Source organism: Lagenorhynchus albirostris, chromosome 5 (genome assembly GCF_949774975.1).
Source record: "Lagenorhynchus albirostris chromosome 5, mLagAlb1.1, whole genome shotgun sequence".
Lineage (NCBI taxonomy): Eukaryota > Metazoa > Chordata > Mammalia > Artiodactyla > Delphinidae > Lagenorhynchus > Lagenorhynchus albirostris.
Window position 1 is genome coordinate 7,378,558 of NC_083099.1, and position 19,286 is coordinate 7,397,843.

The window sequence follows — 19,286 nt, forward strand, 5'->3', positions numbered from 1 at the left end:
ACAATAGCCGGGACATGGAAGCAACCTAAGTGTCCATCAACAGATGAATGGATAAAGAAGATGTGGCACATATATACAATGGAATATTATTCAGCCATAAAAAGAAACAAAATTGAGTTATTTGTAGTGAGGTGGATGGGCCTAGAGTCTGTCATACAGAGTGAAGTAAGTCAGAAAGAGAAAAACAAATATTGTATGCTAACATTTATATATGGAATCTAAAAAAAAGAAAAAAATTGTCATGAAGAACCTGGGCAAGACGAGAATAAAGATGCAGACCTACTAGAAAATGGACTTGAGGATAAGAGGAGGTGGAAGGGTAAGCTGGGACAAAGTGAGAGAGTGGCACGGACATATATATACTTCCATATGTAAAATAGCTAGCTAGTGGGAAGCAACCACATAGCACAGGGAGATCAGCTCGATGCTTTGTGACCACATAGAGGGGTGGTATAGGGAGGGAGACGCAAGAGGAAAGAGATATGCAGATATATGTATATGTATAACTGATTCACTTTGTTATAAAGCAGAAACTAACACACCATTGTAAAGTAATTATACTCCAATAAAGATGTTTTTTTAAAAAAAAATTCACCTCCTGGTCACCCCAAAAGTACTCTCTGAAGACCCCTGCCAGGAAAGGGAGCCTGTTTTAGCTGTGGGAGCCCCAAACACTGGAGCAAGGAATGCTCAGGACGCAGGTCCCAGCCTGTTAGGGAAACCAGTGACTGAAACCGTCCACCCTGGCCAGGCACCACAGTAATCATCTGCATGTTATTTTACGACAGGAAATCCTGGTAAGGAACACGGAACGAACAAGCCACCACCAACCAGAAGAATTTGGCAAAGGTCAAAAGGAGAGAGGAGACACCAGTCCATAAGTCCATATGTCCTACCAACCTCCCAGAATCCTCCTTGCTGGAATCCATCTTGGCTGAGCAATGCGCACATCACCAGGAAGGACCCTGAGTCTGAATGATTGGCCAGAGACAACCCAGAAACTAACCCCATTACCATAAAACCCGAGACCGTGAGCCACGTATCAGAGCAGTTCTCCTGCGTTCCCTTACCCTACTGCTCTCTGCTTGGGTCCCCCTTCCCAATAACATCTCCTGCTTTGTCAGCACATGTGTCTCCTCAGACAATTCATTTCCGAGTGTTAGAGAAGAGCCCGCTCTCAGACCCTGGAAGGGTCCCCCTTCCTGCAACAAGCCTACACCCAAGAAGCCATGCCCACTCTGCAAGAAGATGGGCCACTGAAGGAGGGAATGCCCCCAGCTCCGAAGGGAGTGAGGAAGGTCCCCGACACCAGTCACGGCAATGGTTGACTGGGGGACCTGAGACCTCCCAAGGCTTCCGAGAAGACAGTCATCATCACACAGGAGGAACCATGGGTGACCATTGACGTGGCAGGTAAACTTGTCCAGTTTCTAGTGGACATGGGAGCCACTTACTCTGTCCTGCCTTCTCATGCTGGGCCCCTTGCCCCTGAAACCTGCTCTATTGTTGGGGTAGAAGGAAAACCAAAGCTAAAACATTTCACCACCCCTCTAACCTGCACCTGGGGAAAGACACTTATAAGTCACGAGTTTCTTGTCATGCCTGATGCCCCAGCCCATTATTGGAAAGAGATTTTCTCCCAGCCTTGGGGGGCAACTCTTACTCTCCCCGAAAACCAAAACCAGGGAACATTTTTGTCTGCTCTATGTATGATACAGGACACAAACTATTCCCCCAGAAATTAAAAAACTTATAGATCCACAGGTCTGGGGTCAGGGAATCCCAGGAAAACAAAATTTGTCACCCCTATAAAAATCACTTAAAGGAAGCTAATAATCTCCCTTCCAGGCATCAATACCCTCTATTTCCAGTAAACTCTCCATTTCTCTGCTCTTTTGCTTCTCATGAAGTCACGTCTCCTTTAACCACACCCATACTAAGGGTCCTCCTTGTTGTTCACATCAGCACAGCTCCAGTTGACAAACATCCACTATGCCAGGGGTCCCCAACAGCAGGAGGTGAGCGGCGGGTGAGCGAGTGAAGCTTCACCTGTATTTACAGCCGCTCCCCATCGCTCGCAGTACCGCCTGAGCTTCACATCCTGTCAGCATTACGGTGAGTTGTATAATTATTTCATTATATTTTACAATGTAATAATAATAGAAATAAAGTGCACAATAAATGTAATGCACTTGAATCATCCCGAAACCATCCCCCCACCTCCCAGTCCGTGAAAAAACTGTCTTCCACGAAGCCGGTCCCTGGTGTCAAAAGGGTTGGGGACCGCTGCTCTGTCCAACTCCATGAATGCCATTGCTAAAGTTACTAACTCATCTGACTGTTGGATCTGCCCTGGCAGCCGCACCTCCCCAGAGGACCTACATCTTTTAGGACTCCCCACTTCCTTGGGCAACCTGATGGGGTAACAGCAAAATATGCTGGGTTCTCATTTACCACCCAGTAAGGAAGGAAGGACTGGGGCAGGAACCAACTGGGGGCCAAATTCTCTGGAACAGACACCTGCCTCCAAATTATAGGAAAGGGTATTTCAGCTTTTAGGCAAAGCTAGCCTCGGTTTTTCTGGTATTAGCATCCAGGGACAAAAATTAAGATGGCTTAATGAAACATACTACAATCACAGTCTAATTTTTAGTAATCACAGGTGGGTGACAGACACCAGCCAGACTGCCAATATCCAACAGCGGGGAATGTCACTATCTGGTGGAAGAATCTAGTGACTGGAATAAACAAAACTAAAACTCACAATAAAAACATGATAATGGTTAACAATACACAAGAGAAAGCCAACGCAGGGAGTAGACAATATTCCAAACTAATGTTTAATATAACTAATAACTATATTCAGATGTACTCCAGTTCCTCCCTGTTACAGCTGCTGTATCAAAACCTGAGGTGCCAAGGGAGAAGAAAAAACACCACGGCTTCAAAAATCTCCAACTTTAAATGATGATGCATCAGGATTTCAACACATCCCACCTGAGAATGGGGACCATCAACACCCACTGGACAAGGTTGCTGCTTCCTTCCACTCCCCACTAACCACCTCTGCCACTATAAACAACCCTGAGACCCCTCTCTCTGACAGAAAAGCAAAGAGATCTGGACCCTCAGATAAGGACAATGCCCATGCTCAGCTGGAAGCACTTACAGAAGAGGGACTATTGACCCTTGACCCTTAAAATATTTTTTTAACATCTTTATTAGAGTATAATTGCTTTACAATGGTGTGTTAGTTTCTGCTATGTAACTAAGTGAATCAGCTATACATATACATATATCCCCATATTTCCTCCCTCTTGCATCTTCCTCCCACCCTCCCTATCCCACCCCTCTAGGTGATCACAAAGCACGGAGCTGATCTCCCTGTGCTATACGGCTGCTTCCCACTAGCTACCTATTTTAAGTTTGGTAGTGTATATATGTCCATGCCAATCTCTCACTTTGTCCCAGCTTACCCTTCCCCCTCCCCATATCCTCAAGTCCGTTCTCTAGTAGGTCTGTGTCTTTATTCCCGTCTCACCTGTGCCCTTAAAATATTTTAAGGGTCCAGACTCCTTGACGGGGTTGGGGGGGGGGGAATGTTACAGCAGGCAGGTAGCTAGATACAAGCAGAGAAAGGGAGGAATGGGCCAGGTGTCAGGAAACCACATATCTTGTCAACAACAGGGGTCCTTGGGCAGACAGAGGAAAGCAGGAACCTCCTGACTGACAGGAAACCACACATTTGGGGGTGATAAGTGTCCTGGAGGCAAAGGAAGGTGGGAAAAGGCAGGAATCTCCAGCGTCTGAAAGTAACCTTTTGCTCACTGTGCCCTCATTACAATAAAATTAGCCTTGCAGATAAGAGGTTCCCATCATGCACCACTGCTATGACACTTCCCATCAAGGCTAAATAAGGACACAAATCCCTCCTCCCCTCGGGAAGGTGGAGCTGGGCTGAAAATCAGGGAATACGACCGCCAAACTCCTCCCTCCCCAATAAATGTTCTGTCCCTTCATTTCTGCCCCCCACATAACCAGCTTGCCAAAGAAACTCAGCGCAGCTACTCACTTGAGCCTGCGTGCTCTCCCTTTGAGAGCATACTATCACTGTCAATAAGAATGTTGAGGGACTTCCCTGATAGTCCAGTGGTTAGGGCTCTGTGCTTCCACTGCAGGAGGCACGGGTTTGATCCCTGGTCAGGGAACTAAGATCCCACAAACCACACGGTGCGGCCAAAAAAAAACAGAAGCAGCGGAAGGTTGAGAGGGGTTTGAGGCCCCATGGCAAGTTTTTGTAGCTTCGGAGGAATGTCACCAGGATAATTAGCAAGAAAGAGTAATTAAAAACAACACAATGCCAAAGAAGAACAATAAGAAAGGCTGGCCATTTTTCCAGTCTGAGTTACAGTTCCTTATGTCTCTGCTGTTGTTTGGAATGAGTGAACCACACTGGCAAACAGATGAAAAAGCCATAGGAGGTCACACAATCACAACAGTCCGCAGCAGAACAATGGAGAGGGGAGAATAAGCCTAACCCAGGAACAAAGGAAAGGACCAGAGGCAAAATGGAATTCCCTCCATTAATCACAAGAGTCTTTGCTTCTTTCTTCCCCGTGACACACCATTTCCCCCCAAATCTGAAAATGATATCTAAGAATAAAATGTGCATTTTAGTCTGGAGTCATTTTGTCTTCCACCAGGGGACCGGCCACCCATGGAAACGGGGGCAGAGGCGGGGGGAAGGGAAGCTGCTGGCTTTGCTCTCCTACGGGAGAGGGGTAGCTGCTGTCACCGACACCTCCACTTCAGAGAGAAAGGGATAACCCCAGTCAGAGCTGGAAAGAGCTTCTGCTATAGCCAATGACTGGTGAGAAAAAAGTTAAGTCCCATATGTCTCCTACCTGCAAGAATATTATTTCAATATATAATTCAATTCTTTATTCCCTCAGCTTCTCCACTACCAGTTTTTCATAAGATGTATATATACCAATATATATAATGATGAATAGGTATGGCCTATGATTTGAAGCATATAAAGTATAATATTTATTAAAATATTTCATATTTATACAATAAAATATATATTCATTTATTCAACAAATAAATATGAAGACATGTAATGAATGGGTGTGGTCAGCTCTTCCCTAGCCTTGCTTCAAATCTTTACTGATGTTTGTACTTAACAAAGCAAACAGAAACCGTTTGAAATAAATCATGAAACCTTTCAGGGATATAGCCATGTCAAGGAATACTGATTTATGGGACGAGATGGATGCAATATATGGCTAAGTTTAAAACTAAGGCTATCACTAAGGCTACAAAACAGCATGTCACAGTGTGTGACTTTTAGTTACAGTTATCTATTCATTCATCCCTTCAACAAATGTGTATTGCCCATCTACCAGCTGCCAATCACTGTTATACTCACAAAGATCCTTTGGCCTTAAAGAGTTACATTCTAGAAGGGGGTCTGGGGGAAGCAACCTGGCAATAAACAATAGATGGAATTAAATAAGTATGTTCTCCAGTATGTTAGAAAATCCTGAATTCTGTGAAGGAAAGCAGAGTGGGGCAGACTAAGGAGGCCCAGAAGTGGTGGGTTTAAGGAAGCGTGGAGTGGGTTTTGGATCGAAATAGGACTGTCAGGCTGGGCTATTTTGAGAATGTGAGATCTGAGCAAAGACTAGAAGGTGAGGGGTATTTAGGGAGATGGTTCTAAGGCAGGAGATAGATGGGCTCCAGGCTAGACGTTTACAACCAGCCCCCTGTTTACACTTCGAGATAGAAATAACAACAGGAACAAGGTAAATAGCTGGACTTTGTCTCCAGTGAACACTTTAAAGTAACAATCATGGCAGGGGCAGAGAGGAGCTAAACCCTGCTTGGGTAAAAGATCAAGACGTCACGTATTTCTCATCCTTGGGGCCAGGGAGGCCTTGACTGCACATGCACAGAAAGGCTCCTCGGGGGTCCAAAGGGGGGGCCCTGAGTCAAAGAACAAAGCAAGACGATTAGCCAGATGGAAACAAAGACCGGGAAGACTACCCCTCTATAAATGATTTAAACTTCCCAAAGGCGCGACTTTTCTCCGAGCTCACCTGTGCATCCGTCGGCAGGTACTCTGCTTTTGTAATAAACACCTTTCGTTCCTCTCTACCTTCCGTCTCCTTGTCAGAATTATTTTTTTCAAGGCAGACAAGGACAGGAGCTCAGACTAGCCACTGGCCCTCGTTGTCCCGTGGTTAGGATTCGGCACCCTCGCTGCCACGACCAGGGTTCAATCCCGGGTCAGGGAACTAAGGTCTCGCTTCCAGCTGCTGCTCACTGGTGTCTCTCGGAAATCAGTCGCACTTGGGAAAGAGCCAGGACAAGGGCCTGAAGATACAGCGTGCCTGGAGTGCATAAGTGACAGCAGTGGGGCCAGGGGGCGCTCATGCTGGAAGAACAACGAGCAGAAAACATGTCAGAAATGGATGAGGAGGGCAGATCCTGGGCGTTTTATAAGACACTGTGTAGTATTATTATTTCCATATAAACACTAGAAAAGCGTAAGCCAAAAAGGTTGATGTTTTTTTTTCTGAGCGACAGGATGACAAATACTTCATGCTTTCTACGTACTTTGCTTTCCAGCTGTATCGAAATATCATTGATATACATCACTGTATAAGTTTAAGGTGTACAGCATAATGGTTTGACTTACACATATTGTAAAATAATTACAACAAGTTTAATTAGCATCCATCATCTCATACTGATACAATAAAAAGGGAAAGCAAATAAATTCATTTGTACTATTTTTTTTAGATTCCACAAATAAGCAATATAATATGATATTTGTCTTTGTCTGACTTACTCCACTTAGTGTGATAATCTCTAGGTTCATCCATGTTGCTGCAAATGGCATTATTTCATTCTTTTTTATGGCTGAGTAGTATTCCACAGTATATATGTACCACATCTTCTTTACCCATTCCTCTGTCAACAGACATTTAGGTTGCTTCCATGTCCTGGTTATTGTAAATAATGCTGCTATGACCATTGGGGGTGCATGTATCTTTTTGAATTATGGTTTTCTCCAGAATATGCCCAGTGGTATTGATATACATGCTACTGTATATAAGACAGATAACTAATAGATACCTACTGTATAGCACAGGGCACTCTACTCAATACTCTGTAATGACCTATATGGGAAAAGAATCTAAATAAGAGTGGATACATCTACATGTATAACTGATTCACTTTGCTGTACAGCAGAAACTAACAGAACATTGTAAACAAGCTATACTCCAATAAAAAACAAATAATTTTAAGGGAAAGCAAAAAAAGACAAGAAAGATTTTTTCCTTGTGATGAGAACTCTTAGGATCTACTCATTTAACTTCCCTGGACAGTTGACCTGTGAACGACATGGGTTTGAACTGTATGATCCACTTATAAGCAGATATTTTTCAATAAATATACAAAAATAAACATGTAGAATATCATGTGCAAGACTTGAAGTGAATAGCCTGTTTTACGTAGGCATAAGGTGAGTGATATTTAATATAAAATGAATAATGTGTTAGTTTTCTTACTGTTTTATAACTTTGCTTTCAAAGAATTAGGGGGCTTCCCTGGTGGTGTAGTGGTTGAGAGTCCGCCTGCCAATGCAGGGGACACGGGTTCATGCCCGGGTCCGGGAAGATCCCACATGCCACGGAGCAGCTAAGCCCGTGAGCCATGGCCGCTGAGCCTGCGCGTCTGGAGCCTGTGCTCTGCAACGGGAGAGGCCACGACAGTGAGAGGCCTGCATACCACAAAAAAAAAAAAAAAAAAAAAGAATTACATTACAGTACAGTATGTCTCTCTCTTGTAATTGGAGAAATTGCATTATCAGCCTATCATCACAGGTAAGTGTTTTTTTTTAAATGTAACAATGTTTCCATTACTATATTATGAATATGACTATAATACTGTATGCCATAAAAATTTTACAATGATTCATTCATTTGTGTACAGGCGAGGCTACTGTGAAACAACTGATTACACTAGGCTACCATAAAGCAATCATGTTGCTACTGCTTCAATATCAATGCATGAATTGATATACCTCTAAATAAACATAAATTTATTTTTCACATTACCTTTTCACTTTGAAGTTTAGTGTTAGTCATAAGCATAAAGTCTACAGTGTATTGCATCACATAAGACAATATTGCTGTAGGTACTGACAGACAGATGATCTATCTTGTAGACAGACACAAACCTAAGAGTATCGATAAATACAGTGCAGTACTGTAAATGTATTTTCTCTACCTTATGATTTTCTTAATAACATTGTCTTTTCTCTAGCTTACCTTGTTACAAGAATACAGGATATAATACATAGAACATACAAGATATGTGTTAATCAACTGCTTATGGGACTGGTTAAGCTTCAGGTGAATAGTAATCTATTAGTAGTTAATTTTTTAATTAATTTATTTATTTATTTATTTTTGGCTGTGTTGGGTCTTCGTTGCTGCTCATGGGCTTTCTCTAGCTGCAGAGAGCGGGGGCTACTCTTCGTTGTGGTGCACAGGCTTCTCATTGTGATGGCTTCTCCTGTTGTGGAGCACAGGCTCTAAGTGTGCAGGCTTCAGTAGTTGTGACATGCAGGCTCAGTAGTTGTGGTGTGCAGGCTCTAGAGCACAGGCTCTGCAGCTGTGGTGCACGAGCTTAGTTGCTCCACAGCATGTGGGATCTTCCCAGACCAGGGATCGAACCCGTGTCCGCTGCATTGGCAGGCGAATTCTTAACCACTGCACCACCAGGGAAGTCCTGTAGTTAAGGTTTTAAGGAGTCAAAAGTTACATTTAGATTTTCCACTGTGTGGGGGGGTAGGTGTCCCTAACCCCTGCATTGTTCAAGGGTTAACTGTATATTATATAGCAGTGTTAACCATAGTCATCATGCTGTACATGACATCCTAGTGCTTATTTATCTTCTAACTGGAAGTCTGTACTTTTTGACCACCTTCCTCCAATTATGTTTCTTTGTGTACTGGTTTCACAATTAGGAAAAGAAGGAAAACATATATATCTGATGAGGGGTTAATATCCAAAATATATAAAGAACTCATACAACTCAATAGTTTAAAAAAAAACAATTAAAAATGGGCAAAGAACCTAAACAGACATTTTTCCAACGGTATATAAAAGGCCAACAGGTACATAAAAAGATGCTTAACATCACTAGTCATTTGGGAAATGCAAATTAAAACCACAATGAGATATCATCGAAAAGACAAGAAATAACAAATGCTGGTGTGGATGTGGAGAAAAGGGAACCCTTGTACACTGTTGGTGGGAATGTAAATTGGTGCAGCCACTGTGGAAAACAGTATGGAGTTTCCTCAAAAAATTAAAAATTGGACTACCATATGATCTGGCAGTTTCACTTCTAGGAATATATCCAAAGGAAATGAAACCACTAAATCAAAAAGATATATGCACCCCCATATTCATAGCAGCATTATTTACAATAGCTAAAATACTTAGGAAGCAACCTAAGTGTCCATCAATGGATGAATGGATAAAGAAGTTGTGGTATATATGTAATGGAATGTTATTCAGCCATAAAAAAATGAGGAAATCCTATCATTTGTAACAACATGTATGAAACTTGAAGTTGTTATGGTAGGTGAAATAAGTCAGAGAAAGACAAATACTGTATGATCTCATTTATATGTGGAATCTAAAAACGAAAGAAAGAAAGAAAGAAAAACAGAACAAAACAAACAACAACAAAAAAAACTCATAGAAAAAAATCAGACATGTGGTTTCATGAGGCAGAGGGAGGAGGGGGAAGGATTGGAGGAAGGTGGTCAAAATGTACAAATTTCCAGTTATAAGATAAATAAGTACTAGGATGCAATGTACCACATGATGACTCTGGTTAACACTGCTGTATAATATACATGATATTTGTTGAGAGTAAATCCTAGGAATTCTCACCACAAGAATTTTTTTCCCTTTTTCTTTTCTTCTTTCTTTTCTTTATAGTGTATCTATATGAGATGATGGATGTTAGATGAACGTATTGCAATAATCATTTTACAACATATGTAAATCAAGCCATCATGCTGTACACCTTAAACTTATGCAGTGATATGTGTCAATTATTTCTCAATAAAACTGGAAAAAAAACAAGTTTTTTTAAAGTATTGATGCCTGGCTCCACCCCCCAGACATGCTGATAAATATAATAGGATGCAACCCAGGCATCAGAATTTTTTAAATCTCCCCCAGGTAGTTTTATATGCAACAACAATTGAGAGTCCCTGGCATTCAAAGGGCCAAAAGAGGACCTGATACCTGTGGGGAACTGGAAGAAAATGTAATGGGAGGAGTCAACAGATGCCAATTATATGCCAAATTTCCATACTAGGAAGTCTGGATATATATACATAGATAGATATAGAAAGAGTTAGAGATAACTGATAGGTAAATGAATGGATGGATAGATAGGTAAAGTGATAGATAGATAGATAGATAGATAGATAGATAGATAGATCTAGCTGCCCGTAAAAGTCTCATTTCTTGGATAGCTAATAGATATCTCAAAACTATGATGTAAAAATCCAAACTCCTGATTTCTACCCCCACCCCTACCAAAAAAAATCTCCTTTCCTCCTTAAGTCTTTCCCATCTCAATAAGTCTCAGCTCCAACCTTCCTAAAGCTCTAGGAGCCGTCCTTGAAGCTCACTATTTTAGGCATCCTTATTTAATCCTTACTCTTGCTCTTGAGAATACATCACTGCTGCTTATTGACCATGCTGAATCACAGTGGTGGTACCGGGTTTCCTTATGTGCTTTGTAATTTTGTATTGTGAGCTCTTCAGGACTCTTTTGGACTCTCTTGGTGGGTATCTCATGCTATCTGGATGGAGGGTACTCCTCCTGAGAGGTTTTACATTTACTTTGCCAAAAGCCTACCTCTTTCACAGGCTCGGAGCTCTTTAACGTTAATTTATTGACTTGAAGTTTCCAGAACCATACAGCTAGAAAGATTTCAATCCCAACTCTGGGTGAGGATAGGGATATAGTTGTGAATTTTCAGGAAAGACTTTTTCTATCTAAAATCTAAATGAAGACATACAAATGTCCTTCAGACACCATTCTGCACCACTGGATAAGTTTTCTAGTGTGCATCTTCAAAGGCCCCAGCTTTCTGGGCTTCCCTGGTGGCACAGTGGTTGAGAATCTGCCTGCCAATGCAGGGGACACGGGTTCGAGCCCTGGTCTGGGAAGATCCCACATGACGCGGAGCAACTAGGCCCGTGAGCCACAACTACTGAGCCTGCGCGTCTGGAGCCTGTGCTCCGCAACAAGAGAGGCTGCGATAGTGAGAGGCCCGCACACCACGATGAAGAGTGACCCCCGCTTGCCACAACTAGAGAAAGCCCTCACACAGAAACGAAGACCCAACACAGCCAAAAAATAAATAAATAAATTTATTTAAAAAAAAAAAGGCCCCAGCTTTCCATGGGGGTCTCAAATGCAACCTTTAAACTCATAGAATTCCCAAGTCATTATCACCTATGCTTGTGTAGGTCCTAAGAAGAACCTCTATGTGACTGAGACAAGGATTCCATGTTACTGTCTCCTGATCCCATTCCCAGGCTTCCAGTGTGGTTTGGCTCTGGAGTTCAGTTTATACTTCATTTTTAGCCCATTGGAAATGTCCTTACATGTTTTCTGGCTCAGTTACACATTTTAAAATGATATCTTTTTATATTTCCTCTAACATGTGCAAGTGTTTTCTAGCAGGAAGCTTTCTGGGTAATCTGGTTTGCCATATTTCCAGAAATAGACATAGCAAGTGGTAGCATGATGCCATAAACATTAATAGGCTGTGTTAAAATGATGCACCTCAAACCTGAAGAAAAACCATTACGATTTTTCAGGGATTTATAAAATCATGCAACACTACATATGGAATTTTACAAAGTGTCATGAAATGTGGTAATAAATATTTAGAAGTTTCTTTTGAGGTTTCTCATTTTAAAGCAAAGGTATTTTACAAATCAGAGCCATGTTCATTGGGGAAACACTTGTTCTGTCACAGTTAAAGGCTGAAATAATACCAAAAAAAGCATATGGTGAAACCCAAAATGTATATCTTTGTCAGCCAAATATTGTTGGATGATACATGGAAAGCATTACAGAAGAGTAAAGAAACAAATGTTGGAACAAATTACATAGTGTTGAAGGTTTGCTATATATTTGGATGAAGCACTGATGTTTCTAACACATTTCAGCTTATGGTATTTTCTGGATTCTGTTTCCAATAACAAAATACACGAAGAACTGTTTTTTGTGGGACACGACAATAGAGGACGAAATAATATTTTCCCTCAGTTATAAATATCTTCTCTTAGAAAGATTACAATACATGGAAAAGAGCAGGAAACTACTTGAATTGGAATTTTAGAAATTCCCAAGCAAAGGTACAGATAAAGTACCCCACATGAAATGCATTCCCTCTATCATTCACAGGCAAGCTATTGGCAGCAAAGATGGTGAAGCCATAAGACAGCAAAGTGCTACAGGATGTCGTGGGTGAGGTTAGACTTATAAAAACAAGACATTTTAAAATGTAGGGACTCTTTGCATTCTTGTAGAGAGGGTAACTTTCTTAGATCAGTTTCCCTGAGAAGCAGATTCTGAGAAAGAATATCACATAGAAATTTTATTGGAGAATGCCCTTAGGACCAACTGTGGGGAAGTGAAGGAGGCAGGATTAGGCAGAAGGAGAAATTGAACTGAGATGAAGTTCCCACAAGGTCCTCAACCAATCCCCTGTGTAGCTCTGGAGCTGGGATGGCCCCTCAATGTGGTCCCATCTCGCCACAAGCTGGCTCAGCCCTTAATCCAGACCCGACCTGTTATTGAATGAGAGCTGCCCCTGGGAGGGGATGTGACCTTGGGTGAGGCATCTTTCTTCCACTGAGAGCTGTACCTAGAGGATGACCTGCCAGCCATCAACATGACATGAAGGGCTGGGGGAAGTGCCCCACGGCGTCCACCAAAGCCACCATGCAGAGGATTGAAAGAGAGACTGTGGCAAAGTGCCTGAAAGAACTGGCCAACTGAAAGAATAGTTCTTCATTTGCCTCTTACAAAGAAATCAAGAGATCCAAATGTGCTGACCTTGGCTATAGTGACAACTAGAAGACACAAGGATGTGACACACCACAAAAAATTCAGTCTAACAATAGACGAAAACATAGCTACTTTTTTTTTAACATCTTTATTGGAGTATAATTGCTTTACAATGGTGTGTTAGTTTCTGCTGTATAACAAAGTGAATCAGCTATTCGTATCCATATATCCCCATATCCCCTCCCTCTTGTGTCTCCCTCCCACCCCTCTAGGTGGTCACAAAGCACTGAGCTGATCCCACCCCTCTAGGTGGTCACAAAGCACTGAGCTGATCTCTCTATGCTATGCAGCTGCTTCCCACTAGCTATCTATTTTACATTTGGTAGTGTATATATGTCAGTGCTACTCTCTCACTTCGTCCCAGCTTACCCTTCCCCCTCCCCATGTCCTCAAGTCCATTCTCTACATCTGTGTCTTTATTCCTGTCCTCCCCTAGGTTCATCTGAACCATTTTTTTTTACATGTTGTTTCCAGAACTTATGTAGCCTAAAAAACTCTAATGCATGCACACTTAAGAAACCTGGAAAATTGTTTCAACTTGTGAAAAAGCTTCAATAGTTTCAGTGCATGTTAAACCTAGATGTTAAACTCTTTCAAAAAGATACATACACCTCAGTGTTCAGAGCAGCATTATTTACAGTTGACAAGGTATGGGAGCAACCTAAATGTCCATCAACAGATGAATGGACAAAGATAATGTGATACATATATATAGTGGAATACTACTCAGCCATAAAAAAGAATGAATTTTTGCCATTTGCAGCAACATGGATGGACTTGGAGGGCACTATGCTAAGTGAAATAAGTCACACAGAGAAAGACAAATACTGTATGATATCACACATATGTGGAATCTAAAAAATACAACAAACTAGTAAATATAACAGAAAAGAAGCAGACTCACAGATATAGAGACCAAACCAGTGATTATCAGTGGGGAGAGGGAAGGGGGAGGGACAATATAAGGGTAGGAGATTAATAGGTGCAAACTATTAGGTATAAAATAAGCTACAAGGACATATTGTAAAACACAAAGAATATAGCCAATATTTTATAATAACTGTAAATAGAGTACAACCTTTAAAAATTGTGAATCACTATATTGTACACTTATAACATATAATATTGTACAGCAACTACACTTCAATTTTTTAAAAAAAAAAAAAAGACCTAGATGTTAAAACTTTTAAAATTATAAACCTTCACTAGATAAAAATTTCCTAGTTATTTTTTAACAATAATATTTAAGTAATTTTGAATTAGCTTTAAACAATGACAATTACAATTTGGAAAGCATAGTCAAAGATATGCTTTTTCCATTTGGATTAACCTATTGTTGGAAGAACTTTTTCAACCATGACAGCCAATAAAATCAAGTATCTAAATAAATTGAAAACATAGGCTTTTGAATTTCTACATCACAAAATGTTAAACCAGGTTTTTTAATTAAAGTATCTGATCATGCAATGATGCGAGGCTTAAATTGCATACATATTCAGAACCAGGATAATTCAGCAGCTCAAAGCTCCTGGGCTCCCACAATTCCCCAGTTGAAATGCCCATTCTCTTCTTTCTAGGCTCCAGCTCCTAGACTGTGTCTGGTTATCCTCCTTAACACTTAGTATAGCAGCCTCCAAGCCTTTATCTCCATGTATCACCATCAGTAAAAAAATGTTTAAGCATGTAGCTCCTTTTATTTGTTTATAAATTATACACATGTTCTACACTACTGACAAATTATCTATCTTATGTAACATATACAAAAATACAAATGTAAACAGATAAGACAATTCTTGCCCAAAATGCATAAATTATGAAGAAACATCAGGCAACTCCAAATGAAGAAAGAGTCTCTAATGTAACTGGTATTTACTCTTCAAAAATGTTATGGTCCAGCTACATGTAAAAGAATGAAATTAAAACACTTCCTAACACCATACACCAAAATAAACTCAAAATAGATTAAAGACCTAAATGTAAGGCCAGACCCTATAAAACTCTTAGAGGAAAACATAGGCAGAACACTCTATGACATAAATCACAGCAAGATCCTTTTTGACCCACCTCCCAGAGTAAGGGAAATAAAAACGAAAATAAACAAATGGGACCGAATGAAACTTAAAAGCTTTTACACAGCAAAGGAAACCATAAACAAGACAAAAAGACAACCCTGAGAATAGAAGAAAATATTTGTAAATGAAGCAACTGGCAGAGGATTAATCTCTAAAATATACAAGCAGCTCATGCAGCTCAATATCACAAAAACAAACAACCCAGTCCAAAAATGGGCAGAAGACCTATATAGACGTTTCTCCAAAGAAGACATACAGTTGGCCAACAAATGCATGAAAAGATGCTCAACATCACTAATCATCAGAGAAATGCAAACCAAAACCACAATGAGGTATCGCCTCACATGGGTCAGAATGGCTATCATCAAAAAATCTACAAACAATAAATGCTGGAGAAGGTGTGGAGAAAAAGGAACCCTCCTGCACTGTTGGAGGGAATGTAAATTGATACAGCCACTATGGAGAACAGTACGGAGGTTCCTTAAAAAGTAAAAATAGAACTACCATACAACCCAGCAATCCCACTACTGGGCATATACCCTGAGAAAACCATAATTCAAAAAGAGCCATGTACCACAATGTTCATTGCAGCTGTATTTACAATAGCCAAGACATGGAAGCAACCTAAATGTCCATCAACAGATGATTGGATAAAGAAGATGTGCCACATATATACAGTGGAATATTACTCAGCCATAAAAAGGAACAAAATTGAGTCATTCGCAGTGAGTTTGATGGACCTAGAGTCTGTCATACAGAGTGAAGTAAGTCAGAAAGAGAAAAACAAATACCATATGCTAACGCATATGTATGAAATTTTAAAAAGCAGTACTGATGAACCTAGTGGCAGGGCAGGAATAAAGACACAGACGTAGAGAACAGACTTGAGGGCATGAGGGTGGGGGGAAAGGGGAAGCTGGGATGAAGTAAGAGAGTAGCATTGATGTATATACACTACCAAATGTAAAATGGATGGCTAGTGGGAAGCTGCTGCAAAGCACAGGGAGATCAGCTCAGTGCTTTGTGACCACCTAGAGGAGTGGGATAGGGAGGGTGGGAGGGAGACACAGGAGCGAGGGGATATGGGGATATATGTATACATATAGCTGATTCACTTTGTTGTACAGCAGAAACTAACACAACATTGTAATGCATTTATACTCCAATAAAGATGTGAAAAAATATATATTTTGGACAAACAATATAGGGAAAAGAACTTTTTTTAAATTTTATTTATTTATTTATTTATTTATTATTATTATTTTGGCTGCCGCTGGATCTTTGTTGCTGTGCATGGGCTTTCTGTAGTTGCAGCAAGCAGGGGCTACTCTTTGTTGCGGTGCTCAGGCTTCTCATTGTGGTGGCTTCTCTTGTTGTGGAGCATGGGCTCTAGACGTGTGGACTTCATTAGTTGCAGCATGCAGGCTCAGTACTTGTGGCTCACAGGCTCTAGAGCACAGGTTCAGTAGTTGTGGTGCACAGGCTTAGCTGCTCCGTGGCATGTGGGATCTTCCCAGACCAGGGCTGGAACCCGTGTCCCCTGCATTGGCAGGCGGATTCTTAACCACTGTGCCACCAGGGAAGCCTGAAAAGTACTTTTTATAATAACAAAATAGAAAATTAAAATTTTTAAAAAAATGTTAGATTCATGAAAGACAAAGATTTAGAAACTGTTCCAAGTTGGAGTGACAACTAAATGCAATGCATGATCCAGGGCTGGATCTTGATCTCATAAAGGAAATTTTGGAGAAAATAGGCGAACTTTGAGTGGGATGTGTGGATTATATGGTCATGTTAGAGGAATGTCAATTTCATAATTTTGATTTTTGCATTGTAAATACACTCTAAATATTAAGGGTTACAGGGCATCATGTATGCAACTTATTTTCAAGTAGCTCAGGAAAAACTAAAACCCACAATCAATGTATGTGTATGTATTTGTGTGTGTGTATGTGTGTGTGTGTTTGTGTGCATGTAGAGAGACAGAGAGTAAAAGAATGCAAATATGAACAATATCAACATTTTGAAAATCTGGCTGAAGGATATACAGAGCTCTATAGATCTTTGCACTACTTTTGTGAATTTTCTGTAAATCTGAAATTGTTTCAAAGCAAGAAACGTTAAAAATTTAATACAAACCAAACAGAACAAAAAATCATTTGAAAAGATGACACGAAAAATAGAAACTAGTTTTAAAGTTTCCAGTTATTATTAGTACAATACAATGTATTGATTTTATTAAATTACTAATAACTTTAACTAGTTTTAAAGTATTCTAGTTATTATTAGCACAAAACAATGTATCGATTTTATTAAAATACTAATAACTTTTTCAATATGAGACTATTAATAGTTGTAGATAGTTGTGCTGTCCTCTTCTTTATGAAACTGTTCCAGAGGAAAACCTTCAGTGAACTTTTCATCCATAAAAAATTAAATTAAGTTTCCAGATCATAAAACCAACCCCTCTCTTAAAACATTAGATTTAAAACTTTTAAAAGTTTTAAAACTTTTTATGGGTTAACATTTAATTTTTGAGAATTAATGAATCATAAGCAATTTAACAAATACATTTAACATCTATTTCCAACTGTTTGAAAGGTTTAAATTATTTTATTTAAGATAATGTTTACATTTTCTCAAGAAATAAAATAGAAATGCTTTCCTATAAGACACTTAAAGTCATGTTCTAATCCTTTTCCACATTTCTGGTTCTCCCTTCCCTGTTAGTTTCAAAATAGGGTGACATCCTCAGAGTAGTCAGGATTTGGAATATCATGTAGGAAGAAGTGGTAATAGTTTTAACTGCAAAAAGTTGTTCTTCCTGAGACCTTCCTTCTACCCCCTCCTCTTTCGGATCCCCAAAGAATGGTAAACTGATACAGTCGAGGGCTTCCCTGGTGGCACAGTGGTTAAGAATCTGCCTGCCAATGCAGGGGACACTGGTTCAAGCCCTGGTCCGGGAAGATCCCACATGCCGCGGAGCAGCTAAGCCCGTGCGCCACAACTACTGAGCCTGCGCTCTAGAGCCCGCGAGCCACAACTACTGAGCCCGCGAGCCACAACTACTGAAGCCTGCTCACCTAGAGCTCGTGCTCCGCAACAAGAGAAGCCACCGCAATGAGAAGCCCGTGCACCGCAACGAAGGGTAGCCCCTGCTTGCCACAACTAGAGAAAGTCCACCCACAGCAACAAAGACCCAATGCAGCCAAAAATTAATAACTAAAAAATAAATTAAAAAAAAAGATACAGTCGAGTCATTAGTGTCATAGAATAATCCCTCGCTGTCTCCTTACTTCAGCTCTTCTGACCTTTCTTGACCAGCTGACTCATGAAAGGAAAGCCTGCCGTCCCAAAATTCAGAGGGATGGGGACTGTGCACTGACTTCAGAATAGCATGTGAAGGATTAATACACAATCACTTTAACTACACACACAGACCACAAAATGCATATCAACATAGATTATGTTTTATTTGAGTATTTGTATTTCATTAGTGTGTAATACAAGTTATAGTGAGGGTTTATGTAATTCTGAAATAAGGTTCTCCTTTTTTTTTTTTTTGCGGTACGCGGGCCTCTCACTGTTTTGGCCTCTCCCGTTGCGGAACACAGGCTCCGGATGCGCAGGCTCAGCGGACATGGCTCACGGGCCCAGCTGCTCCGTGGCATGTGGGATCCTCCCGGACTGGGGCACGAACCCGTGTCCCCTGCATCGGCAGGCAGACTCTCAACCACTGCGCCACCAGGGAAGCCCCTGAAATAAGGTTCTTGAATAACATTGTGCCATGTCTCCCCAGAGCAATGGCCCTCAAACACTAAGAGCCATTTAATGAAGGTACCTACCAACAGCCCAAGTGCCCCCAAAACTCTGTCACAAATCTACTGTGTAGACAACATTACTGAGTACTCTGTTTTACACGTGGAATTTGACGAGGAAGAAAGCTATGTGCAAGAAATCACACTTCAGCAGTCTGCCCACGTATAGGTAATGAACCACAAGCATCCTCCGTGAACATTTCTC

At 40.7% G+C, this 19,286-nt stretch overlaps 1 pseudogene; it reads left to right on the forward strand.

The window, feature by feature from the left end:
- LOC132520791 (nuclear receptor subfamily 2 group C member 2-like) overlaps positions 1-19,286 on the forward strand; it is a 104,017-nt pseudogene that overhangs the window by 83,494 nt on the left and 1,237 nt on the right.